Source organism: Canis lupus, chromosome 35, assembly GCF_048164855.1.
Source record: "Canis lupus baileyi chromosome 35, mCanLup2.hap1, whole genome shotgun sequence".
Classification (NCBI taxonomy): domain Eukaryota; kingdom Metazoa; phylum Chordata; class Mammalia; order Carnivora; family Canidae; genus Canis; species Canis lupus.
The window spans coordinates 10,846,250-10,872,448 of record NC_132872.1 but is presented as its reverse complement, the minus strand read 5'-3'; the positions used below and the strand labels follow the sequence as shown (position 1 = coordinate 10,872,448).

The 26,199-nt window shown below is 36.9% G+C and overlaps 1 long non-coding RNA gene and 1 pseudogene across 1 annotated transcript in view; one reads left to right on the top strand and one right to left on the bottom strand.

Moving 5' to 3' along the window:
- LOC140624927 (uncharacterized) overlaps window positions 1-26,199 on the top strand; it is a 50,941-nt gene that overhangs the window by 6,806 nt on the left and 17,936 nt on the right. The window lies entirely within an intron of this gene.
- Window positions 15,837-19,051, bottom strand: LOC140624741 (hsc70-interacting protein-like; annotated as a pseudogene).

Here is a 26,199-nt window from a genome sequence, read left to right as displayed (position 1 = left end):
TCCCTACACTCTGAAGAGTTTTGATCAGGAATGGATGCTGTATTTTGTCAAATGCTTTCTCTGCATCCAATGAGAAAATCCTAGAGAAGAACACAGGCAACACCCTTTTTGAACTCGGCCATAGTAACTTCTTGCAAGATACATCCACGAAGGCAAAAGAAACAAAAGCAAAAATGAACTATTGGGACTTCATCAAGATAAGAAGCTTTTGCACAGCAAAGGATACAGTCAACAAAACTCAAAGACAACCTACAGAATGGGAGAAGATATTTGCAAATGACATATCAGATAAAGGGCTAGTTTCCAAGATCTATAAAGAACTTATTAAACTCAACACCAAAGAAACAAACAATCCAATCATGAAATGGGCAAAAGACATGAACAGAAATCTCACAGAGGAAGACATAGACATGGCCAACATGCATATGAGAAAATGCTCTGCATCACTTGCCATCAGGGAAATACAAATCAAAACTACAATGAGATACCACCTCACACCAGTGAGAATGGGGAAAATTAACAAGGCAGGAAACAACAAATGTTGGAGAGGATGCGGAGAAAAGGGAACCCTCTTACACTGTTGGTGGGAATGTGAACTGGTGCAGCCACTCTGGAAAACTGTGTGGAGGTTCCTCAAACAGTTAAAAATATACCTGCCCTACGACCCAGCAATTGCACTGTTGGGGATTTACCCCAAAGATACAAATGCAATGAAACACCGGGACACCTGCACCCCGATGTTTCTAGCAGCAATGGCCACGATAGCCAAACTGTGGAAGGAGCCTCGGTGTCCAACGAAAGATGAATGGATAAAGAAGATGTGGTTTATGTATACAATGGAATATTACTCAGCTATTAGAAATGACAAATACCCACCATTTGCTTCAACGTGGATGGAACTGGAGGGTATTATGCTGAGTGAAGTAAGTCAGTCGGAGAAGGACAAACAGTATATGTTCTCATTCATTTGGGGAATATAAATAATAGTGAAAGGGAAAATAAGGGAAGGGAGAAGAAATGTGTGGGAAATATCAGAAAGGGAGACAGAACGTAAAGACTGCTAACTCTGGGAAACGAACTAGGGGTGTTGGAAGGGGAGGAGGGCAGGGGGTGGGAGTGAATGGGTGATGGGCACTGGGTGTTATTCTGTATGTTAGTAAATTGAACACCAATAAAAAAAATAAAACTGTAAAAAAAAAATAAAAAATAAAAAAATAAAAAAATAAAATAAAATAGAAAATCTTTCCCCTAGGGAAAAAAAAAAAAAGAAATTATAAATCAGCAAAATATAAAACAAACAGCAGATAATCCAAACGTTGGAAGTGAAATCATTAAAAAAAATTAATAAACCTAACGAGTTTTAGTAAGATTTATCAAGAAAAAAGAGAAAATAAAATTATATCAAGAATGAAAAGAGGACATTACTAGACACTGTGCAAAAAAGGCTTAAAAAAAACTTTATGCTAGTAAATTTTACACGTTTGATGAAATGGGCACATTCCTTGAACAATACACTTATTTAAACTGATGTAATAAGAAATCATGATTCTAACTAGTCTCATGACTATGAAATAAATGGAGTTCATAATAAAGAACTTTCCCCAAAGTTATTCCAGGCTCAAATGGCTTCACTGAAATTTTATCAAGTATTTAAGTAAGGTATAGTGCCAATTCTACATAAGTTCTTCCAAAAATGGAAAGAGGAAGAGACACTATTCAACTAATATGGTCTGATACTGAAACTTGGCAAATATGAGAAGAAAATTATAACCAATACCTATTATGTTCATAGACGCAAAATCTTAAAAACATAGAAACAAACTGAGTACAGCAAGCAGACTCACACACAGTGATGCATCATGAACAGATGGATTTTATCCTAGGTATGCAAAAGTGGTTCAACATTAAAAAATACATATTTATGTATTATATACTTATATAAAAATATTAAACATTAATATATTAAAACATATATAATATATATCTATATATTATTCATAATAACAGAATAAAGAGAAAACAACAACAAAAAGTCCCATATCATCATCTCAATAGATATAGAAATATGGGTTTCCTAATACTTTCCCAAAGAACAATGATCTCTCTCATCATTTCTATTTTATATTTTCCTGGAGTTTCCCTTCTGTACAATGGTGCAGGGAAAATAAATGTAAAAGCCTAACAATCTAAAAGAAGAATTAAAACTGTGCTATTTGCAGGTAAAGTAATTGTATATACAGAAAACCTTCATAGACTCTACAAAAAAGACTAGGACTAAAATTCAGTGAAACTGCAGAATTCAAATTCACACGCAAAAAAATGGAATGTTTCTTTATACAAGCAAACAAACACTTGAAAAAAAAGTAAAATTGTTTATAATATCATTAAAAATATTGAATATATGAACAATCTACTAAAAAATATGCAAGCTGTCCACACTGAAACTATAAAACATGAGAAATTTAAAAGACTCAAATAAATGAACAGCTAGGCTTACGCTCAATGACAAAATTTAATATTTTAAGGATATGTTTTCTCTCTTAATCTATAGATGTAATTATCTATCAAATTTCCAACAGGCTATTGGTAGATATTGACACAATGATCCTAAAATTTGAGTAGAAATAAGGAGGATTTAAAATAGCCAAAATAGTTCTCCCTCTGCCTGTGTCTCTGCCTCTCTCTCTCTCTCTCTCTCTCTCTCTGTGTCTCTCATGAATAAATAAATAAAATCTTAAAAAAAAAAGAATAGCCAAAATAGGGATGCCTGGTGGTTCAGTGATTAAGCATCTGGCTTCGGCTCAGAGCCTGATCCCAGAGTCCTGGGATCGAGTCCCACATCAGGTTCCTGGCAGCGAGCCTGCTTCTCCCTCTGCCTATGTCTCTGCCTCTCTCATTGAATAAGTAAATGAAATCTTTTAAATAAATAAATAATAAATAAATAAATAAAATATAATAGCCAAAACAATCTTTTAAAGAAAGTTAAAGGACCAATTACAAAATGGTTAATGACTTGAATACATCACAAAGAAATACAAATGGCTAACAAGTGCATGCAAATGTATTCAGAATGTCCAAAAAAAGTCCAAGAAAACCTGTAAAATAATCTTCATAGCAACTTTCATATTCATAATTACACAAATATATGACAACAGAATGAATAAGCAAAATGCATTATTCAGGCAATAAAATGCTACTATATAAAAAGAGAAATTACTGATATAGGCAAAAACATAAATAAACTTCAAAAACATTATGAGGAGTGAAAAACCAGCCACAAAAACATGACTCATTACTTTATTTATATTATTTCCAAGAATAGATAAAACTAATCTATGGTGATAGAAATCAGAAAGTGGTCACTTCTGTGGGTAGAGAAAATGAAGGGGCGATTGGCCATAAAATGACAAGAGGGAATTTTCTGGGGTAGTGTAGATGACATTATTAAGAAAAAGAATAGGCAAGACACAGACTGGGAAAAAGTTTTCATAATCTATATATCCGACACAGGGCTCATATACAGAATATTTGTATTCTGTACATAGTTAAATTCTGTACATCATTAAATAAAAGTTAAAATTTATTAAGCCAAATGCTTAAGATCTATACAAAATTATTATATATAAATTACATCTCAATGTATATATATTGACCAGTGCCAGATTCTGTACAACTCATTGGAGATAGTGATGATCAAGTCTGATGAAGTTTTGGAATATAGATGAGGTTCGGAGCTGATGACCAAGAAAGAATTCTTGAAATGTCTTTGGTGCAAAATGGTGGTCTTATTAAAGCCCAGGGACAGGACCCGTGGGCAGGAAGAGCCGCTGCCCCTGACCTGCAAAGGGTGGTTGATGATATACCTGGCAGTTGGGAGGGGTTTGGGGATAGCACACTCTCTAAGGAATTTTGGAAGCAAGGTTTCCAGGACCTTGAGGGGTCTGGCTATTGTTGGGAAAAGGTCACTTATTACCGTCTAATAAAACCTGAGTCATGAGACCCTTCAGATGTGTATTGGTGGGCCATGTGCTTGGGGATGATTGCCAACATGTATCTTGGGGGTTTAGAGATAAAGGGAAATTTCTAAAGGAATTGTTATATGTTAAAGTAGGTTTATAGGTTCCTGGGGTTGGGCTAAGATTGCCTTTTGCCCTTAGCAAAGTATGAACATCGAGGCAGTTGAGTCCATAGAGGAATGTCCCTCTGCCTGTTTCAAGGACTTGTCAATGTGCTGCCCCAGGCTCGTGCCTTGTCCTCAGCTAGCCCTGTGTTCCCCCATCAAGTCTGTTCTCATAAAATTAGAATATCCAATAAATGGCCTACTTTAGGCTATTCAAGGACTTACCTCAAATACATCCTTCTCTTTATTGTCCATATAATCAACTATTTTTATGTACATAATACAGTGAAAGTGTGCTACAGAAAGAAATCAAGAGTCCTGAGTTTTATGCACGTTTTGTCCTCAACTAGCTTTGTGACCTTGAGTAAGACATTTATCCTTACTATACTCAACTGCAAAATGAAAGTGTTGGCCCAATATCGTCTTAAGCCCTACATCTTTATTGGTTTTTATTCTTATTACATGATGATATCATCTATTTACCATGAAGCTGTAAACTTGAGGAGAAAACTGCATCCTGGAAAGAGACCCCAAGTTCTTGACCATAGTGTGGTAACCATCACTTCCAGTGTGTGGCATTGCCACTGAGCCATTTCTAGTGAGTTAAGCTGAGAGTTTAGAGAAACTGAGATCTGACTGGTCTGGACTTTATTGGAATTCTAATTGCTTTCTTCAAATGGCCTTTCGAGTCATGTTAATTTTGAGAATGACCAACCCAGAACTCAGGTCTCCAACTCAAAAGACTCCCATTGTAGAAAAGCCTTTTTAGTTTGCCAGGTGCACAAAGCGATCTTGTTTTTTAAGTGGATTAGTTAAGATTCAGAGATGGAACAGAATCTAAAATCTGTACGCCCATAAAACATTCTCTCTAACAAACATTTAGAGAACATACAAGAGTAAATTGCTCTTTTATGAGGTCTGCAGAGGAACATAATATATAACTTGCTTTCATTCGGATTTTTAAATTTTGCCTTTCTCCCAAATTGCTTAAATACTTTTTGGTTAGAAAAAATAAGCCTCAATATGGCCAAACCTTTACCCCTTTTCCACACCCCATGCTGCTCACTTTCTCTTGGAATCCATAACCTCTTCTTTTCATTCTTTCTTCATATTCGTCTAATGCCTTCCCTTTCTTCTCATGCACACAGTCTTCAATGTACTTATATCAATCCTTTTTTCTATCAGCCCACACTCATAACTCCTTAACTTTTTTGCAATGTCATTAACTTATTCATTAACTCATTCCACAAAAACTTACTGAAGCAAAAATAAACAAATATGTAAAGGACAAAAATAAAAGAAACATGCAAGATTCTATGTAGGTGCCAAGAACAGAAAGATGAAGAATGTCCTTGCCATTCTGGGGTTTATATTCTAAGATTCACATATATAGTCTATATTTTTAAATATATAGTCTAATATTTTTTAGATAATTATTATTATTATTTTTGTTTTTTTAAGTCCTCTTACAACCTTTTGATTTGGTCTGTGAGTGTGGGCTTAGATTTGCTTTTCAGTGCCTCTTGATTCAGGTTATGAAAGCAGATGAAGCTTCTAAACTGACAACTATCACTACAGTCTTCGGAGTGATATGCTTCTTGCTTAAGAAACAGTTTCTCAGCATTCTAAAAATGTATCTCTCCAGGATCTCCCTGTCAAAGTACTAAACAGAAAAACAACTGGGGGAAAATTAGGATATGTCTGGTCACTGCTCTGTTCTTTTTGTGGTTCTCTACTTTTAGCTTTTTGCTTTTAATTCTTCTGTTCATGTATTGATTGGTTCATTCATTGATTTATAAATATGTATTTAGTGCCTACTATGAGCCAGGGAGTATGCTAGATGAGTAACACCTAATCCTTATCTTAGAGAAGCTCAGAATCAAAAATTCTATTTCAAACTGTTTTGGCACAACAAACATGACTGCCTTTGCCAATCGAAAAAGTGGATTTTTCCCACTGTTCAAATAGATGTTTTAAAAATAGATTAAAAAATATTTAAAGGTAAAAAGATTTTTCTAGTGGTGAGATATTTTACTAAATAGTTTCTGCTCTGTGTGTGTGCATGAGCACCTGCATGTGGACATGTGTGTCTATTGCCTTACATTTCTTAGAATCATATTCCTACAGAGGCCTTTTCAAACTACTTTTATATAAACTGCATTCTAAAATAGCCTTTAACATACACAAAAGATGACAGTTAGAAAATCATTTTTAGACAAGATACTGCATAAAAATTTTAAAGTACAGATTTAAAATGTTTTCATTGCATCCTCAGAAAACCCAAAATACAAATGATGCCAACACACACACACACACACATACATTCAGTTTGGAACATGGAGGCAATATGTTTTGTTTATTTAATTCATATAAAAGTTATTTCATTGTAACAGAGAGTAACAGCTATTCCTATTCCTCAATGAGTATTTATTGTGTTGAAGCTTCTTTAACAACCCATTCCATCAACACTAAGAGCTAGTTATTAGTATTGTCTACATTTATAGGTGAGAAATCTAAGAAAAAATCAATATTAAAGAACTTGACTTATTAAATATTTAGTACAAAATATAATACAAGATAATAAAATTTGGTAGAAAGGACACAAAACCTGCCCCAAAGAATCTTCAATAATTAACAATTATTTTAAAAATCCTGAATTGTAGTACAAAGTTATGAAAAGTTGCTTAAGAAAATGACCTTTTTCCCTGACTAAAACATGCCTTTGGGAAATTTTTATCTCCTTTTCTTCATCTTTCTCTTGGCATTTACCAATCCCGAATTTTTCCTTGTTTTCTCCCTTCTCTTCTGTGATTGAAAAGCTTTAAATGACCTCTAAGCAGCCCATCTCTCTATATTCTAAAAAGACTCTTTGCCCCTTGGGAGACATATACTACTTAATTACTTTCCTATAATTGTAAACAGTCCTCTAATCTTTTCATTTTTTCCCCAAATATTTTATTTATTTGAGAGCATGAGCGAGAGAGAGCACAAGCAGGAGGAAATTTAGAGGAGGAGGGAGAGGGAGGAGCAGATTCCTTGCTGAGCAGGGAGCCCAATGGGGAATTTGATCAATCCCAGGGTCCAGGGATCTTGACCTGAGCTGAAGGCAGATGCTTAACCTACTGAGCCACCCAGACACCCTAATCTTTTCATTATTAATTGAATGTATGAAAAGTTTTAAAATTATAACAGTCTCAGCCATTTTTCCATAAAGTCCCATGCTATCTCCTTTATGTATTCCTCTAAGACTTGCATCCTGTCTTGTTCTGTGGAGATTCCTGTGCTCTTTGTCATTTTTCCATGGTGTCCTTATATACTTATGCTATGAGCTCCTTTCTCCTAATCCTCTTCTCATACCCATTATATTCCAATATTATTAGCCTGGTTTCTTTTGACACAAAAGCTTAAAAGCCACTGCCTATTTCTGTCTGTGTTGCCAACTTTTCATGTCCCTGTCATAGTGACACCTTAAATCTCTGACAGCAAATGTCAAAATCTCCCAAACTGCACTGTAGACCAACTTCAGCTAAATTTAATAAAGTATTGGGCAGCTCTGAATAAAACAACTGGTACTCATGGGGGGAAAATGGGGTCTAAATCCAAGATACTGGCAATTTTCAAAATATATTTTGAATATTATATTATGTTCAAAACAAGTTAGCTAGTTCTTTTTAGGATTTTAACCAACAATTTTAGTGAGTTTCTACAGGTGAATGAGGGATTGGCTTGAGTTGGCTCTCCTAAAAGTTCAAGTATTTTCCATAGTTTGATAGCAAGTAACAGAGCAGGGAAATAAATAGAAAAGGTTAGAATTTAAGAAGTAGTTAAAAGGCTACTTAGTCCTTATTCTCTACCAATTACCTACAAACTTTTAACTTTTACTTTCTAATCTGAACATACTTACTCTAAAGACAAAACTCTCATTCTTTCCTCTGTTTTTTATTCCTTTGGCATTTTAAAATATTCTCTTTCTTTTTAATTGCTAGTAAGTACTGAATGGATTTCCTTTTGGAATAAGGATCAGAGCACATTTGTACAACTTAGATACAAAACCTCAAAACAATCTTTTTTTTTTTTTCAAAACAATCTTTTAAAATGTTTTCTGAACCTTGGCTCAAAAATAGGTCTGTCTCTATTTAACCTTTAAAATGGTTTGAAATGTAGAAGGACAAAGCAATTCTTACACACAGTCACAATGACATCCGCCAAAAGCTAAAAATATCTCATTGGTTTAACAGGCCAAATTTGTAGTCACTACGAAGTCCTAATGTTATTGTGAATGCCCTATGATGGGTTACATGGGTAAAGTGATGTGTTTGTAGAATTACATGGTAATTCAAAGAGACGCTGATAAGCTATATTTGCACTTTTGTTCCAGATGCAGGAAGGAAACATTTAATCCATCTAATTTGATCCAAAAAAAACTGTCTTGATGACATTTGGAAAGATTTAATGACATTTTCCTTGGTTCCAGCTCTACTATTGAGCCATACTTCATCATATATGATTAAGCTATAACTCTGCAGACAGTTATAGGGCCCAATGCATCAAGTTCATAATTAAGATGCCAAAAAACCCCACCACCACAACAAAAAATAATTTTGCAAAGCACCCCTTCCCCAATAATTGTGGCTTAAAATGCTCTCTGTTTTCTACTGAGCTTTGAGTTGTGAAGCAGTTGCTTGGATGGGGACTATCAGACTTGACTCACACTTTTTCTAAGTGCTTTCATCTTCCAAATGCCTATCGTGATTCAGAGTTTACCAGATGTTGCAAGCAATGTATAAAAATGTAGGACTCAGTAGTTGCAGAGTAAATCAAAGGGAGCCATAACAGCCAGTATTATGAGTAGAAATGTGTCCCCCCGCCCAAATTTGTATGTTCAAGGTCTAACCCCTAGTACTTTAGATATAACCTTATTTGTGAATAGGGTCCTTGCAGATATAATTAGTTGGATGAGGTCATCACCCTAATCCAACATGACAGATGTTAGAGGGTAGAGGAGGGACAGGAAAGTATACTCCAGACCAAGAAGGCACTTTGAGACTGAAAAATGACACAAGCCACTCTATACCATTTACAGAGTTTTATTCAGGGTAACTTACTCACAGGGAGAACTGAGCAGAGGACTATTCATGGCAACTGCATAGTTCCTTTCTACCCCATTCTCTCCCAGTCCAGACATTAATCCCCAGCTTTTATAGAACGAGCTGCATGATAGCAAGGTCAAAGGGTAGTTATCTAAAGTGGCACCATCTGTGAGCCAGAGGCTCTCTACTGGTATCTAAATGGGGCCTTCTGTGCAGCTTATCTAAAGTACAGCCTTCTGTGTGCCACTTTAGGGAAGATCAGAACAAGCCATCCTACATTCAGATTCAGGCATACATTAACCTCCTAGGAGCCTGGAACATGCAGCTACAAGGAAAGTCATTCTTTAGGCATGAACAAGATGGAGAGTCAGAGACAGAGTCATTGTTTTCAGCTCTTCTACACAGGTATCCTTATAAAAAGTGGGGATTTGATTCACATGTACACACAAGGGTATCCTCATGTGATTGAGGTGATGCTTCCACAAGTCAAGGAATGCCAGAGACTTCCAGCAAATCACCAGAAGCTATGGGAGAAGCATGGGGCAGCTTCTCCCTTACAGCCATTAGAAGGAACCAACCCTGCTGATTGATCTCATAATTCTAGCCTCCAAATCTGTAAGATAATATATTGCTGTTGTTTAAGCCACTCAGTTTGTGGTACCTTGTTATGGTGCCCCTAGAAAACGAATAGGGGCAGCCAACTTGGAAAGATGGCTTGTAGACAACTGGTTCAGGTACAGATGTCAGAGGAGGACAGCCCAGTATAAAAGCTGAACAAACGGTAAGTGCCATGGCAGAGACACAGCCATGCTGACTGACCTTTCTTCCCTGTGTCAGGGGAAAATTAGATCCCAAGTACCCAGAAGGTAAGGAACTCACAAGGTGAGAGCAAGCTCAGACACTGGAAAGTTTAATTTATGTGAAGAAACAGCAAGAGAAAGGCAAAAACAGCTGGTTCCTGTTAGAGTAGAGGTAAAAGCAACAGATAGGGCTCTGATCCTAGGGTCTCCAATCCGTCACAGCTTTATTATGTAGACAGTGGGAATCACTGGGAAAAGTCAATAAGGAGTGAAATACAGATCAAAGCAGCATTAAGAAGGTTTCTCTGACAACTGTGCCCAAAACACATAAAAGTTTGAAGCGATTACATGCAGAATGTATGTGACCTTAGCTCATTACTTTAGCTTCCTTATCTGCAAAATGGAACCAAGTATATAATCATTTCATTGGATTTTTGTGAGAATGAAATGAGATAATCCATGTACTGTGCCTCATATAGCAAGCCCTTGGATAAATGTCAGAGGCTGAGTCAGATATATACACAACTATAACTCACATACGCCTTCAAATTAAATGTGAACATTAACATTTCTCCTTGTCCCTTCCTGCCTGCCAGCTCCCTGAAAGCAGTACCTGCAACTCGGGCTTGATTTTATCCCAGACAACACTTACCCAATATTATGTGTAATGAAAAGACAGACATCTGAAGCATGGGTGAATTATAAACAATATTTAAAAAAGAGCAGGTGCATGCTGATTCCCCTTTGCCATTCCACAGCCCTGACCTCTATCATCCTGCCAACCTAAAGCAGAGCTCCAGGCTGAATCCATCACAAGAGAGTCAAAACATGCTTGTAAATTTGGGCCTGATTTGCTCTAATGAGTTCTTGCTTCTCCTCCATTTCTAGGGGAACATAAAGCAGTGAATGACATGATTCACAGGGCAGATAACACCTCTTTAATATCTCTCCACATGCTGACCTATTTCATTACTGTGCACTTCTCAGGGATGAGAAGCTATGCAAAGACTAGAAGAAAAATACCTGAGAGGTTGCCTCCTCCTGGGAATGTTTCAGCTTTTCAAGATTCTAGGTCATCCCTCTCCCTGATATTTGGAGTTCATTCCCACTGGGAGAGCAATCTGTTCATACAGCTCTTTTTTTTTTTTTTCAAGAGTCATTGTTTATCCACAGTCTGATAGAAACCATATTCAAAAATAAACTCTTCATAAATAAAACCTTTATACGGAGTTTTTCTTTTTATATTTCAATAAGTATTAGGAGGAAGGTGCATTCACTTAAGGCAATTCAATGTTGAGTTACATCATCGAGCCACCCCCTGAGAGAGGTATACTTTAACTCTTTACAAATGGGCAAATAGAGAAACGGAATGCTGTTGAAACCATTGGTCCAGGCTGGGTAGGTTTGTTTAGGGACTGAAAGGTGTCCTGTGGTGCCAGGGAGACTTACCAGGAAGCATTCCTGGCCTCTGGTGGCACAGCAGCTACCTGTAACAGAATGCTACTTCTGCACCACATGTGGAAGTTTCCTAGAATGAAAGACTATGTTCTCTAGGCTGTGGCTTCAATGAAAATTACTGTCCAGGAGACATCTGCCCAGTTTTAAGTCTGGAAAAATGAAGGAGCTTCAGAATACAGCCTCTAGATTACCCATGACGACCTCTTCATCTAGTTTTTGTCCCAGTTTCTTTCTAATTGGACTATATAGATGCACACTGTGTTTTAGTACTTAGGTGTCTTTGTATCCAGGTGTGTATATGTTGGGTTTGTACACATGGTGTGTATGTTTGTGTACGCACCTGTGTTTATGTGTAATATCATTGGCTCTTTCCAGACAAAATTTCCTATGAACCTATGGATTTTAATTTCTAAACTGTGATGTGACAAGAGACCATTCCTGATAGCTGTCTGCATCTGCCGTTTTAAAAAATTTTAACGTCTTCTCACCTCCTGATTCCCCATCACAAAGCATATCATATAGGATTAATTTAGAAATTGAGGTTATGACTCCACTTGCCGCATTTTAAATCTAGTTCAAAGAGGTATCACTCTGGCCATTTGGTTTTTTGGAGGGCCTAGAGTTCTTGGAAAGCAAGGGAGACTTGACTTCAGTGCATTCACAAAACGTGTATCAATCAGCATGTGCAAATACACACAAATGAGAAAACTGGTTTGCAACTCCACAGCAATTGCCGTGATCGTCTGTGTATTCTCAGTGCTGTACAACACTGAGGGTACAATCACTGTTCGTCTGAATATAAACCTTTACAGATGAGCTTGACAGAGTGTTCCACTAGAATAGAAAGGTTAACTCACTGCAAGATAAAAGATTAAAGGAAGAAGGGAAATGGGAGCTGGATCTACCTGAAAAACTTGTTGCTTCACAAAATCCTAGATTTCCTTCATCCACAAATAGATCTTGAGGAGAAAGAAACTGCCTGAAGGTGGAGGAATGCTAAAACACACACTCTAGTAGTGTTCCCAAGAGGTGAAAGGGAATTTGGTAGAGCAAATTTATATGCAGGTGGTATCAGCGGACCCTAGATATGAAATATCCTGCAAGCAAAAAGTGAAGAAGAGAATGTCTATATAGGAGAAAATGCAACAGACCCTTAATTACTGCTTCCCCATGATGCCTGCACAGTCTCGAGGATGCATCATGCATAGCTGAAGGACGACATCGCAGGCCCACTTGAGTTCCATGGAGGACTCTGTACTCAAATAGCCCTCAGAGGACCGGATGATTCTGGAGTCCTCCCAGCTAGGCTTCACTGAGAAGAGAGTCAAGTAGCTGGACCTGAGTCCAATTATGGAGCTCATTCTCATGTTCTATACGGACAAGCCAATCGACCGGCTCCTGGATCATCTGTGCATTAAGGTCTGCAGCCCTAGGAAGGATGCCTAACACTGGGACCAGTAGATGACCACCTCAGGATCAGGTTCTAGCCATCCCTCTTGAGCATGTGGGTACTCCTTGCAGATGAGAAAGATCCAGAAATGGAAGGACAAAGCCTTTGGGAAGCAGGCACTGTGGAAGGCTCAGGTGACCTGCAGGCCTAGGCGAGCATACGCCTCAATCCACAGAGCTCTTAAGCCAAAATAAGTGCTACCTGTGTGAGGATTTCTTCTGGGGATTTGTATTATGTGTTTTTTTAAACAATTATTTGCCATACAACATGTGTCAAATGCTGTAGGTAATATTAAGATTATAGTATTTCAGGGACAGAGTTCATCATTAACCTCAATTTATTTGGTCGGAAAGTTGTGTGTGTTTATGTGTATGTCTTTTCTCTTTCCCAAAGAGATTGGAGAAGAGGTCAGGAAGATAAGAAAACTTTTAATTGGTGCATTCAGCCAAGCAGTTCGGCAACAGAACATTAATTTTTATTTTAATAATGTGTTTTTAATTGAATACTTTGCTGGTGCTGCACTAAATTGGGTCTGTTATTTAAAATTACATTAAGAAAGATCATCCCCCTTCTACAACTAATGCCACCCACACTGCCAAATAACATGTTATCCATTGGTGAAGAGGCAAAATAAATTACTATTCCTTGAGGGATTCTTCAGCAAAATGGGATAAGTATCAGCAGACTAACAAGTTGTTGTTTTAGAGTAAATAAAAATACAGTTGAACTATAGCTTCTCTTTGATACGCGTGGCAGTGATCGCTCACTGTTCACTGAAGTCCATCCTGCTTTATCCTCCAGTAAATTGGCACTAGGCACCTCCCTTGTAGCTACGTGTGTCTATGACTATGTCTTGCCAATCATTATGAGCAAATGGGATGTGCTTACTGTTAGACCAAGGCTATGGTGAAATATTGTGTGACTCCTCCATGATTGCGACTTGCTATTTCTCTGGCTGGATATTCATTATGACATGGCTCTGTGGGATGGTGGAACAACAAGATGGCACCTGTCCATCCTTTTTTTTGTTTTGTTTTGTTTTGTTGTTTGTTTTTGGCATTTCTGGGTGGGCACGAACTGCTCTCCATCCTTAATAACCACTAGGAGTAGAATTTTTCTGCTCCCCAGAATACCTGCCCAAGTATGTCTACTGTTTTAAGCTGTTGAAACTTAGGTATCTGCTCTTACAGTCTAACCAGTCCTATCTATTACATATGCCACTTTAGTTGGATTATATTTCATAAATGCATAAAGCATTTTAGAATCGATTGGTGGGTTGACTGTTCTAACATTTTCAAGAAGAGCCAGCTTTCTCTAGGGAGTGTGTAGTAGCAGCCAAACATTCTGGTAGTAATTAGAAGCCCCAGACTTTGAAAATCAATCTTTATGCCCACAGCCACTTTTTAATTATTTTGTTATTTTTTTCAAAAAACTTTTTTTAACTGCTAGGTATTTTGACTGAAAAGAAAAAGCTGAAGAAAGAGGAATGTAATGCAGTTTTGTAAACAGGACATTCATAAGTGGATGAAGAATGAGTAGGACAGATGAATGAATGGATAAACAGAGAAAGGAAAAAAGTCCCAGATTTAGGGGAGAAAGCAAGAAGACCAGCTCTTTATTCAACTTAGAAGTACAAATGATTCAGTAATGGTGTGTCTTCCCATGGGATAGCAAGAAGAGTATGGAGTTTAGTGTTAGATGGAAACTGGCACTTGTTGAACAAGCACAATATGTCATGCACTATCTTACACATTTCCACAGTCTTGTACTTTCATATGTGTGGTTTCCTAAAACCCTGCACAGGAAAAGCTATGCTATTGACTTTTTACAGTGCTACTCAGGCTGTTTCCCCATCCTCGGGTTATACTGCAAGTATTACACTGAGCCAGGATTACAGTTAAGTATTTCTCATTTGGGGGCATATATCATCCAAATTTTACTGCTTATGGCAATTTGGTAGATAATCCTTTGAACTTATCTACATCATGAAAATAATAACATCTATTAATGTTAACATGACTCCATGTTCTCAATTTTCAATATCCTTCAACTTCATCTCTTAATCAGAAATGTTTCTGTGCTTTTTATTTTCACGATTCTGTGGCCACACATTTTTATTTTATTTATTTTATTTTATTTTATTTATTTATTTATTTATTTATTTATTTTTGTTTTTTTTTATTTATTTTATTTATTTTATGTGGAAATAATGCAAAACATTTATTTTCTGTATCAGACAGGAACACAGCAAAGGAATCCAACGCTACTGAAGCATTATAAAAACCATCCCTTCAACACAGTGTAAGATTTAAATGCATCTGCACAAGGGTGCGCAGGACCCTTAAAAGGAGTAAGGTTGCTGCCCTGCCAAGCACTTCTGGTCCCTACCCAGGTCCTACTGCAATATTGGTGGTCCCAATGGTTCTATCCAAATAAATCATGTTTAAAAAATAAAACCTTGAGAAAGACAAGTCAAAATACCTCAGTAACCATATCTCCAACTCAAACTTCATCTATTTAAATGTTATATTTGCCTCTCGTTAATAAACCTTTATTTCACTCAAACTGGGCAATAATAAACCTTCCACACTGAAGTAGCTTCCTTGCCCAAATAATCCAAAGGGAAAAAAACTGAAATGATTAGTAAAGAAAAATGTAGGGACTAACACACCCTTTTAATGTTTTTAAATATTTTTAAGGTTTAAAAAGTGTTTAAAGTTTGTAATTCCTAGTAGGAAAACATTATCTGAATGAATACCCTAATGGCAAACCACTGTAGAATGTTTCAGTTGCATGCGGGGCAGAGGGGTAGGGTTTCTCTTCACAGCACCCCAGCTTTCTTCTTGAGAAGGTCAGAGGTACACTGGTTTGTATTATTGTGACATCCATTGTATTATTGTGACATCGAAGTTGCTTTTCCTTCAGCAAGGGCTTTATTTGTCAGAAGGGCATTATGCTTGACCTCCAAATTTAGCTGACAATTTACTGATGAGATTCATAACCTTTGGGTTGCTCTGATATTTTGACATATTTGCTGGGTTCTGGGCTACATCCTGGAAGGCCACCATAACTTCTGGATCCTGCATGGCTGCAAGAACCTCTGGGTCACTAAGAATTTCATTGAGCCCAGGCACTCCTGCCATTCCAGGCATTCCTCTAGGAAAATTACTAGGCATCCCCCGCCCAAAGCCACCTGGGAAAACCTGGCAAAGAGCCATACTGAGCTCCTGATTGCCCTCTGGCTTCTTCCTCCCTCTGGGCTCTTTCATGTTCTTCCTGGGCCTTCTTAACCCTTTCTATTCTTTCTTTGACCTCTCACTCTTCACGTTTTCATTTATACTTCCTTCCATGTTCAGCAATTTTCTGGGCACTGGGTTGAACTTCTTTCAGCATTGCACTAGCATCTTCAACACAATCCAGTTTACAAGCAAGGGCAAGATCATGTGCTGCTTCTTCCCAATGACCCAGAAGTCTGTGTGCTTTCCCCCGCCACTTGTAAGGCTGAGCTGAATTGGTGAGTCAGGATTTATTTCAATAGCTCTGTCACAGTCTTGAATGGCAGCATTTGGCTTCTGTAATTTGATGAAGATGCTGGCCCTCTTGGCGTACAAAATGGCTAAGCGAGGATCAGTTTGATGGCATTTGTGAATAAGTCAATGGCTTTCTGTAGTTCACCATCATTTAGGGCATCAATGGCAGCCACTTTTTTATCATTTGCCTGATCCATCATTTCTCTGGTTATCTCTACATTTTCCTTTCTCATTTCTTGAGGGGCATCAGTGTCTGGTTCAATTATACCTTCATTGTCAATTTCTAGATCACTTTCCTCACATGATGGTTCGTCTGTCTTTATGTTTTCCTCCACCTTCTTACTGTGTTTTCTTCCTTGATACTGTCTTCTGATTGAGTTTTATGAGTAGAAGGTGGTATTTTACCGCCCCCTCCTCATGCTCTCCACCACTCCCACAGGAAGCACATTTCCTCGGTGTGCACAACGCTCAGACCCTGCTTACACATTTTCACGAAGGTCTGAAGCTCACTCACTTTGCAGGGGTCCGTGGTCCAGGGGCGCTGGCAGGTGGCAGGTGTGGTTGAGGTTGCAGCCCAATTCCAGGCACAGGTATTAACTCAGCGTGACCGTGTAGAAGGGGGTGGCTACTGTGGCCACATTTTAAAGTGAGGCAAAATCAGTTATTATAACCAAACTAGTTGGGTGATGTTGTACTACTGTTCAGTGCCTTTCTCAAGACAGTGTCTTAATACTAAGAGTTATTATAAAGGAGATACTTTAGGTGGTAAGGAGAGCCGTGGGGATCATGTTTTGAGATCATGATCCTGGCTATGATTAGTAACAAGTATAGTTATTATGTATGGAGCACCTAGTAAGTACCAAGCCCTAAGTGATTTTATAGTCATCACCTTGGTTAATGTAAATAATAAACATGCGAGATGGTGCTATCAAGGAAGAAACTGGAGAGGTCGATTGGCTTGCCCAAGGTCACATATTTTGTAGAGAACAGTGGTAAGTTTTCAATGCAGTCAATCTGTCTCCCAAAACCATGCTCTTGACCACCATACTTTATTGTATATTCTGTGGGTACACTATATAGGAGTTATTTTCTAGGTGTTAGGATTAAAAATAAGCCTTTTAAATACTTTGAGCATAGAGAAACATTAATTATGGGTAGAAAAAGGGGTAGGGAACTTGGCTACAGTATCTTAAATCTGATGAATAGATCCTAAATAGTAATAAAATGTTGGTGCTACAGCATTAATTAACCAATAAAACCAAATTAACCAAAAAAATTAACCAGCATTTATTAACCAATAAAATGTTGGTACTACAGCATCTGCATATGAGAACTGTGAAATTCAGTAAGATGTCCAAATGGACAATAACAAAAAACTTTTGTGTTGCTTCCTTAATATAACTAAAGACATACCAAATCTTCATAATACATGCCAAAATGTAGGAGCAATACTAGGTTCTGAGAGAACACTATGCTCTGGTTACTTACTGTTAAACACAATAAAGGAGGATAGCGTGACCTCTGCCTTCTAAAGAAAAAAAAATGCTTACTGGAGTTAGGATGCCAAGGCCAAAGAATTGGACTTTTTAAGCATCTGCATGTGCAGACTGCAGCAAGGAACAGATGTGAATCAACTTTTAGAAATAAAAACCAAACATCCTGTACATTTTTATTTGATTTGCATAAAAGGTGTTGGTGACTTATGACCTCTCAGAATATGTATGGAATGGAAATATAATATTGAGATTAAAACAGAAAATAAAAGCAGTCCTTGAAAAGATAGCACAGAGGACAATCAACCCCTGGGCATAAATGACATAAAATCTCATAGCTTTAAGACTTCTTTGATGGGCAATAAGTTAAAGTTTTGACTGTTGCAGAAAGTGAACACTATTTAAAAACTATCAGGAATAATAATGCCTTTTTGCTTTTGGTTTAATTTCATATTATAGCATTTTTCTTCTTCCTGTGCAAAGGTGGCTAATATTTACTTTCAAATATAAGCATATTAAAGTTTGGTCAGTAATTCTAGGATCCTTGGTTTTATGACCTTACTTTTCTTCATATGAAAAATTTTGACTCTCATTCCTCTAGAATCTAGAATTTAAGTGAAGTTAGGTTAACCTTATTAAAATTATCAAAATAACTTTGATACTGTACATATATGGTGATGGGATACTGGACAGTCACACCACTAGAGATGATTGAGAGCAGATTCAGCGAAGGAAATCCTTGCTCAGAAATATTAGGAGCAGGTAACCTGGGCCAAGAAAGACCTAATGATTAACTGGACAAAAATGTCAATCATTTCTGCTTTGTAGGCAAAGATGGATAATAGGGGCTATTCAGATAGGACACTAAAACATGGTGGTCAGAAAGACATTAAACCCATCAGCAATTTTAACTACTCAGTGATTCTTCTCATTGTATTATAAATACCTTGAGGACAGGTGCCACACATTAGTTTATGCACATGGTCATAGTATCTAGTTCGTAGGACTCAAGTTTTTGCATTGGACAGGGACTCAGTAACAGAAGAAAGGGTGGAAATATAAGAAGATAATGTGAGGTGGATTTACCCTCAAGAAAGGAAGTTGCTCCATCTTGCAGGTGACAAGGCTCTTTCAAAGTAGAAGTATTTGCCCCTGGCTATTCTATAGAGTAGGACCAGTCCCATCAGTGGTTAGGTAAATTAAATAGGAAAAAGAACAATGAGTCAGGATTCCAAGTATAGAGAAACACAGAAGAGGAGATAGTTTGGTTTTAGAGAAATAGAGATCACTAAGGTCAAGGCCATGCAAAGTACAAACTAACCTAACGATAGAAAGGAACAACTGCAGGATCTCTGCCTAGAGATGAAAATCTAACATAGGTTATGAGAGATGGCCTGAAGACCCAAATCCTCATTGTTAAACCAAAACAAACTTTGGAACTGCTATTTGAGTGTTTTGGCCAACTGTGTATTCCTCTACATTAAAATCTTTGAGATGAGCAAAACCAACAACTTCTTTAGCCAAGCTAAGTCCCTTTTTAGGTAATTATTCAGATCTGAAATCTTAAAATCCATTTATTGCCCTTATATTTTGTTTTTATTGAAACATATTTTTCAGGGATGCCTGGGTGACTCAGCGGTGTCTGCCTTTGGCCTAGGGCATGATCCTGGGGTCCTGGGATTGAGTCCCACGTCGGGCTCCCTGCATGGACCCTGCTTCTCCCTCTGCCTGTGTCTCTGCCTCTCTCTCTTGTTCCTTTATGTTCAAATAAAGCCTAATAAAATTTATTTAAATGCTGAGAAAGCTTTATTTTTCTATACACTATTTATGATATGTAAGGGGTTCATTGGGTCCCCTAAAGTCAGATATGGTGTGATCCACAGGAAGGAAGGGAAATGTGATCTGGGCAGAGAGTACCCGAAGAATCAAGGAAGGGAGGTGTTCCTGAATATTTCCAAAAACTTACTGAAGACAAAAGTCACCCAGAAGAAGGATGAAGGGTCACTGGGATACAGAGCATGAGGGCAGAAGCAAGACATTGCTGAGAGCAAGGCCCCAAGAAAAAGAAGCAATCCCCCTTTTCTGCAGTTAAAACCTGGGCACTGTAGACTGACACTTTTCGTTTATATTATGCATTAGAATCTGCTGCAAATAAACTGATGATATTTAAGAAGATGAAACAAAGAGAGATAATGCTCTAAGGAGGAGAGATTCATTAAGACTGTAAAGTTGGTGATTCACGAACTTCACCTAGAACTGTGCCATTTTATTGAAGAACTAGTGTGTTGCAAACAAGGCTGATTTAGAAGCTACTTAGCAAATTTTAAACACCTATAACAAAAGAGGTCTATACACATTCAATCATCTCATTTAAATTGATAATCAGGTCACTATCATAGGCAATAGATAATAAGTATTAACCAAACACAGTTGGTTATAGAAAACAAGTACTTCATTTTTTTTAACAGTTATGGAATAAATGTTTGTGTCCCCCTCAAATTCATATGTTGAAAATCCTAATCTCCAATATGATGGCATTAAGAGATGGGGCCTTTGGGAAATAATTAGGTGATTAGCTCTCTGGCCTCCTTTCTTTCATGTAAGGATACATGGAGAGTCTGCAGCTCAAAAGGTTCTCACCAGACTCCAACCATGCTAGCACCCTAATCTAGAATTTCTACCATCCAGAACTATAAGAAATAAATTTCGGTTGTTTATAAGCCAATCATCTTTTCATATTTTTATAGCACCCTAAAATAAGATACTAACTTAATATAAAAATTTTAGTATATAGGCAACTTTATTATAGTCCCAGATTATATGTGTGTTGTATAATATATATATAATATACATATACTATATGTATGTAATATATATCTGCATATATAATATTGAATTCAATAAATATATCAAAACCCATTTTGAAATTTAGAAAAATGATGATTTCTTCTTGGCAAAACATTTTGTAGCCAACCAAAAATTCACTGTCATCCTTGGATAAATTCTTTCTTATCTCATGAGCTCTCTTAACACATTTTTTCTACCTCTCCTCACACTTGTCAGCACATTTAAATGAATATAAGATGGATAAAATGAGGGCTTTTAGATTTACTTACTTGAACCAACTTCTTTTTTGAATATCTTTCACTTACTCTATCCACTGTGTTGGCTTGATATTATAAGCTCGGTTCTTCACTACTCTGTTAACATAGCAGCCAGGCCTCTTCATGGCATCTCTTCCCCCCTTGTTTTCTCTCCTAACAAGTGTTTCCAAATTAATTTATGAAATTAAATGCCTTGCTTAAAATGCTTCCATTGCCTCTGGAAGACCAAACACCTAAGCCTGTTGTTCAAGGTCCTCTGTAATCTGACACTACCTTACTTTTACCTAAAATGGTATACTCTTCTATAAAAAGTGAATTTAGGATTGTTCAATTTCTCTACGTTTGCATCATTAGAGATTAGAAAAATGAATGATCATTTACTTTTTCTTAAAATTAAACACACAAGGTATTCTCAGTGCTAGAAAAAAGAATGAGTGTTCAGTGATACTTATAAAGGACTTAAAATAGCACTTTTAATTTTTGTTGTTCAGCTCCTGAGAAAGACTTACTGTCCTACAGGATTTCTGTCAGTCAACTCTTAGCATTTACTGCATTCTTAGTAAGTGAACTTAGTTCACTACTAAGAGAACTAGAAGGGATTGATATATTAGCTTCATTCCCTTAAGAAGCTTATAATCCTGTATTTGGGACATTTGTAAGTGTGTCTCCCTAATTACTATCATAGACTTTGATACCTCTTTTACCTGTATGTATCAGATTCAGCAAGATTTCTTTGATGTAGGTGATTGTTCCCTATTTACCTACATCATCCCTTACCTTATCATTAGTGACAGGTCCAGGTGGAACTGGCCTGATATTTACAATGATTAATATTATCGAAATAACCAATATTGTACTTTGTTTCTGGGTCTCTTTTCAATAGAAAAGGTTTGTTTAAAATAGTTAATAAAAATCAAAGCTCCAGAGACCAATTAAGAGATTTTTTTGTTTTCTGAGTCCATGAGACCTCCAAGACAACTTGCTTACAGACCAGGACTGCTATGTTTTATCTCTTCTACTCAGGTGGAATTAACTATGCAAAGGATAAACATCACTGTATTGAGGAAGACCATGTTTGACATGAAAAAAGAAAGTGACTGTGAATTGAAGAGTAAAATAGAAGATAACACATAGAAATAACAGTGAAACCTTGAGTAATGTCCTACTAAAGTTATGGATTGAAAGTAGGGATAGTTTTCAGGGTAATCAAAGAAACTGATATATTAAAAATTAATCAGGAAAAAAGTGTTTTTCATTTAACAGACACAGTGTCTCTCACATAGACCATAGGTAACTGTATAAATACTATGGCAGGAACCGAAAGGGTGGTGGAAAAACCAACTATAAGTAAATGATATATCCTCATGGAATTGAAGATAAAATCACATTAAATCTTTTTTCTAAAGATGGGCAAGCTGACTCTGCATAATAATGTTGGATTTAAGAGAGACTACTTCTCCACATACACCATGGCCTTAGAGAGTTTGGTTAGGATTTCAGATCCCTCTGTTTTTGAAATACCAAGAATGACATTTTTTTGACCAGCATATGTAACCGGAAACTCCTAGAGGATTTATAGAAGCTATCTCCCCATCAAACTACAGCTTGAGGCTAAGCTGGGAAAACTTTTTTGTAACAGTTCAGAAAGTAAACATTTTTGACTTTGCAGGACATGAGATCTCCATCCCAATTACTCCGCTCTGCTATAGGAGTGCACAATTAGCCATGTAGAATACATAAATGGATGAGCATAGCTGTATTCCAATAAAACTTTATTTACAAAAACAGGTGGCAGGCTGGATTTGGCCCAAGGGCTGTTGCTTTCCTTCTCCTGTCTAAAGCAAATAATAGCGGATGAGATTTTAATAATAATGTCATATATTACCTGATTTTTTTGTTTAAAAAAGGAACCAAGAAAATGAACCCTCTGCTTTTTAGCATAATGGATAAATAATTTAGTTCAGACAAACTTATTTTACATAAAGAAATATGTTATGGTAATTGGTTTTATAGATCATCTGAAAGAAATCAGTTTCAGTGACCCATGGTCATGAAATTGTTGGCTAACTTTAAAAACCTTGACAAGGAAAGCAATCATGAATGCTATTTCCTAAAGATATTTGAACATTTCACTTTTTGGGAATTAATGATAAAATTAATTTATAGTAAACAAGTGTTGACAAGGATGTGGAGATAAAGGAACCTTCATGTACTGTTGGTGGGAATGCAAACTGGTGCAACCACTATAGAAAACTGTGTGGAGGTTCCTGAGAAAATTAAAAATAGACTTACCATATGATTCAGTAATTGCACTACTGGGTATTTACCCAAAGAATATGAAAACACTACTTTAAAAAGACATAATGTACCCTTATGTTTATTGCAGCATTATTTACCATTGGCAAACTACCGAAGCAGCCCAAGTGTCCACTGGTAGATGAATGGATAAAGAAGATGTCGTACACACACACAGACACACACACACAGGAATATTATTCAGCCATTAAAAAGTGAAAACTTGCCATTTGCATCAATATGGATGGATCTAGAGTATAATGCTAAGTAAAATAAGTCAAATAGAAAAAGATAAATACCATATGATTTTAGCCAGATGTAGAATTTAAGAAACAAAATAAACAAATAAAGGGGAAAAAGAAGTCCAAATAATAAACTCTTAACTGTAGAGAACAGATGGTCACCAGAGGGGAGGCGGGTGGAGGATGGGTGAGGTGGGTGAAGGCGATGAAGATTACACTTATCATGATGAGCACTGAGTAACATATAGAATTATTGTATCACTATATTGTTTACCTGAAAGTAATTTAACACTATATGATAACTGTACTGGAATTAAAATTTAAAAAAATTAGTTTATAAGACTCAAGAAAATAGTAAACTAAAATGTATTCGTTTATGACATAACAAGCTTTGCTATCCATCAAACATTGTACAAGGCCAAGACTGTGAGATTATAAATAATGATAGATGATGGTGTTGACTAGTTTGAAAAATAGGAAAGTCTTTTTTTTAAGAGGTTTTTTTTTTTTTTTTTTTTTTTTGAGAGATCGAGAGAGATCGAGAGAGAGTGAGTACAAGCAGGGGAGAGAGGTAGAGAGGCAGAAGGAGTGGAAGAAGCAGACTCCCCACTGAGCAAGGAGCCTGACAAGGGTTTGATCCCAGGACTCCTGGGTTCATGACCTGAGCCAAAGGCAGATGCTGAACTGACTGAGCCACCCAGGAACCCCCAAAATAGTAAAATTTTAGGTTTAAAACTTCAAAATTGGTGGAAGGAGAAGCTGTTATCTTTAGTGGGTTTACACAATGCACATATCCTGGAACTACAAGGTCGGAAGTGTCCTTATAAAGGAAACTAAGGCACCTTCTAGAGGTCCCTTTTCTACAACTACCTTCATCAAAGTTTATTTTCTTTTATGTACAGAGGGGTGGGCGCATGTGTGCCTCAAGTACCTCCCAGTAACCTGGGACTATTGAGGATGTATGTTTGCTTGATTCATGCAAAAGTACTTGCTCCACAGGCCCATAAGGAATCATGGGCACACTTGGATATGGCTCCTTAGAGGTTCCCATGCTAATATATTTTGGGAACTAGGAATGAATCTTCTTGTTGTTTTATAAAAAAATAACCATGCCACAGTCATGACCCTAAGATTGGCTGAATGTCAGATACTCTATTGGGCACCTCAGAAGGCATTTTAACCTTGGCTATAAAGTGATATATGTGGATGAAAAAATGGTGGCAGTTGTTTAGGATCAGGAAACTTTATTTGGTACAAGTTAATGTAAACAGCATTTATTCAGTGTTGAGGAAAATCCATCACATCCTCCTGTGGTTATTCTAAGGCCTACACACTGATAGTAGTCACGAAATTATAGGTATTGCCACATTAATCTTAGCTTATTAGGTGACTTTCTCAACTGTTTTTTAAAGGACTATCAATTTGTTTTGAAAATATTCTATTGTGATAGGCAGTATATCTTATAATTGTTGTTAATAGGTTCAATTCATTAACCATACCAATGTGCTTTTTTATCTTGCTTTTCTTCATAAAAGAGTTAAAAATGTTAAACATGGAAAAAATAAGGAAAACTTGGTAACTTTTAAATTGTACTTGTACTTGCCCTTCATCTTTCCTCCCTTTTAATATTTCTGCACTTTATAGTCATTCATATTTGATTTATGTTTCTCTTAATAGAGGAAGAACTTTTTAGATTTAAGCTAGGGTGGACGGAAAGGATTGTGATTGATTGAAAGATCAGGGAGTGTGCGTATAAGATGCAAGCTCGGCTATTAATGGGTAGTGTCACCTGAACTGGCCAGGCCCTGAATTCTTTATCTGTAAAATGAAACCTCCTAATGACTTCTAGGGAGGCCTACACCTCAGAGTTATGTGAAATATCTTTGAAATTCATATCCTTGAGGCTTTACATGAAGAAAAAAGGCTGAAAAAGAGCCAAAGTAATCTCTCAGCTCTTGCTGTCCTCTCTCCACTTGCTTTCCTCTCTTCTCTCTCTCTCTCTCTTTCTCTCCCCCACACACAAACACACACTCAAACACACAAGGTTCTGTAGAAGAATCTCCAGGGATTCAATTGCTTTACCTCTATAGATCCTGTACCAAAGATAATGCTGAATTTGTTGGGTTCCCAGGCTAGCTTACACAATGCACACTACACAGGATAAATAGATTATACCCAGATATATAAATAGATCCTAGAAAGAAAGGAAATAGAATGAAATAGATGGAAAACAGGAAAGGTAAAAGAAACTGGCAAAAAACTTTTTGGGTACTAAACCTCTACTACCCATGATCTTGCACAAATAGCAGCCTCTCTGTGATGACTCTTCTATGTTTCCAAGATACTCTGCTGCTTCAAATTTAGTAGTTCAGGGCTTATGGAAGAGTGGATAGATGGATCGAGAAAGCTAATCTATAGCTTATACTTTAAACAGTTCCACTATATGTCCAGAATACTCTCTGACTATGCTGCATATACACAGAGAAGATAATGCCTATTTCCTTGTGTCAGTTAATGCTAATGATTAATTTTAAGACAAACACAGAATCCCTTGGCAAATTTTGCAAATTCTGAGATGCTGTTCTTGACAATTGAAGAGTAGGATGATACTCCAAGA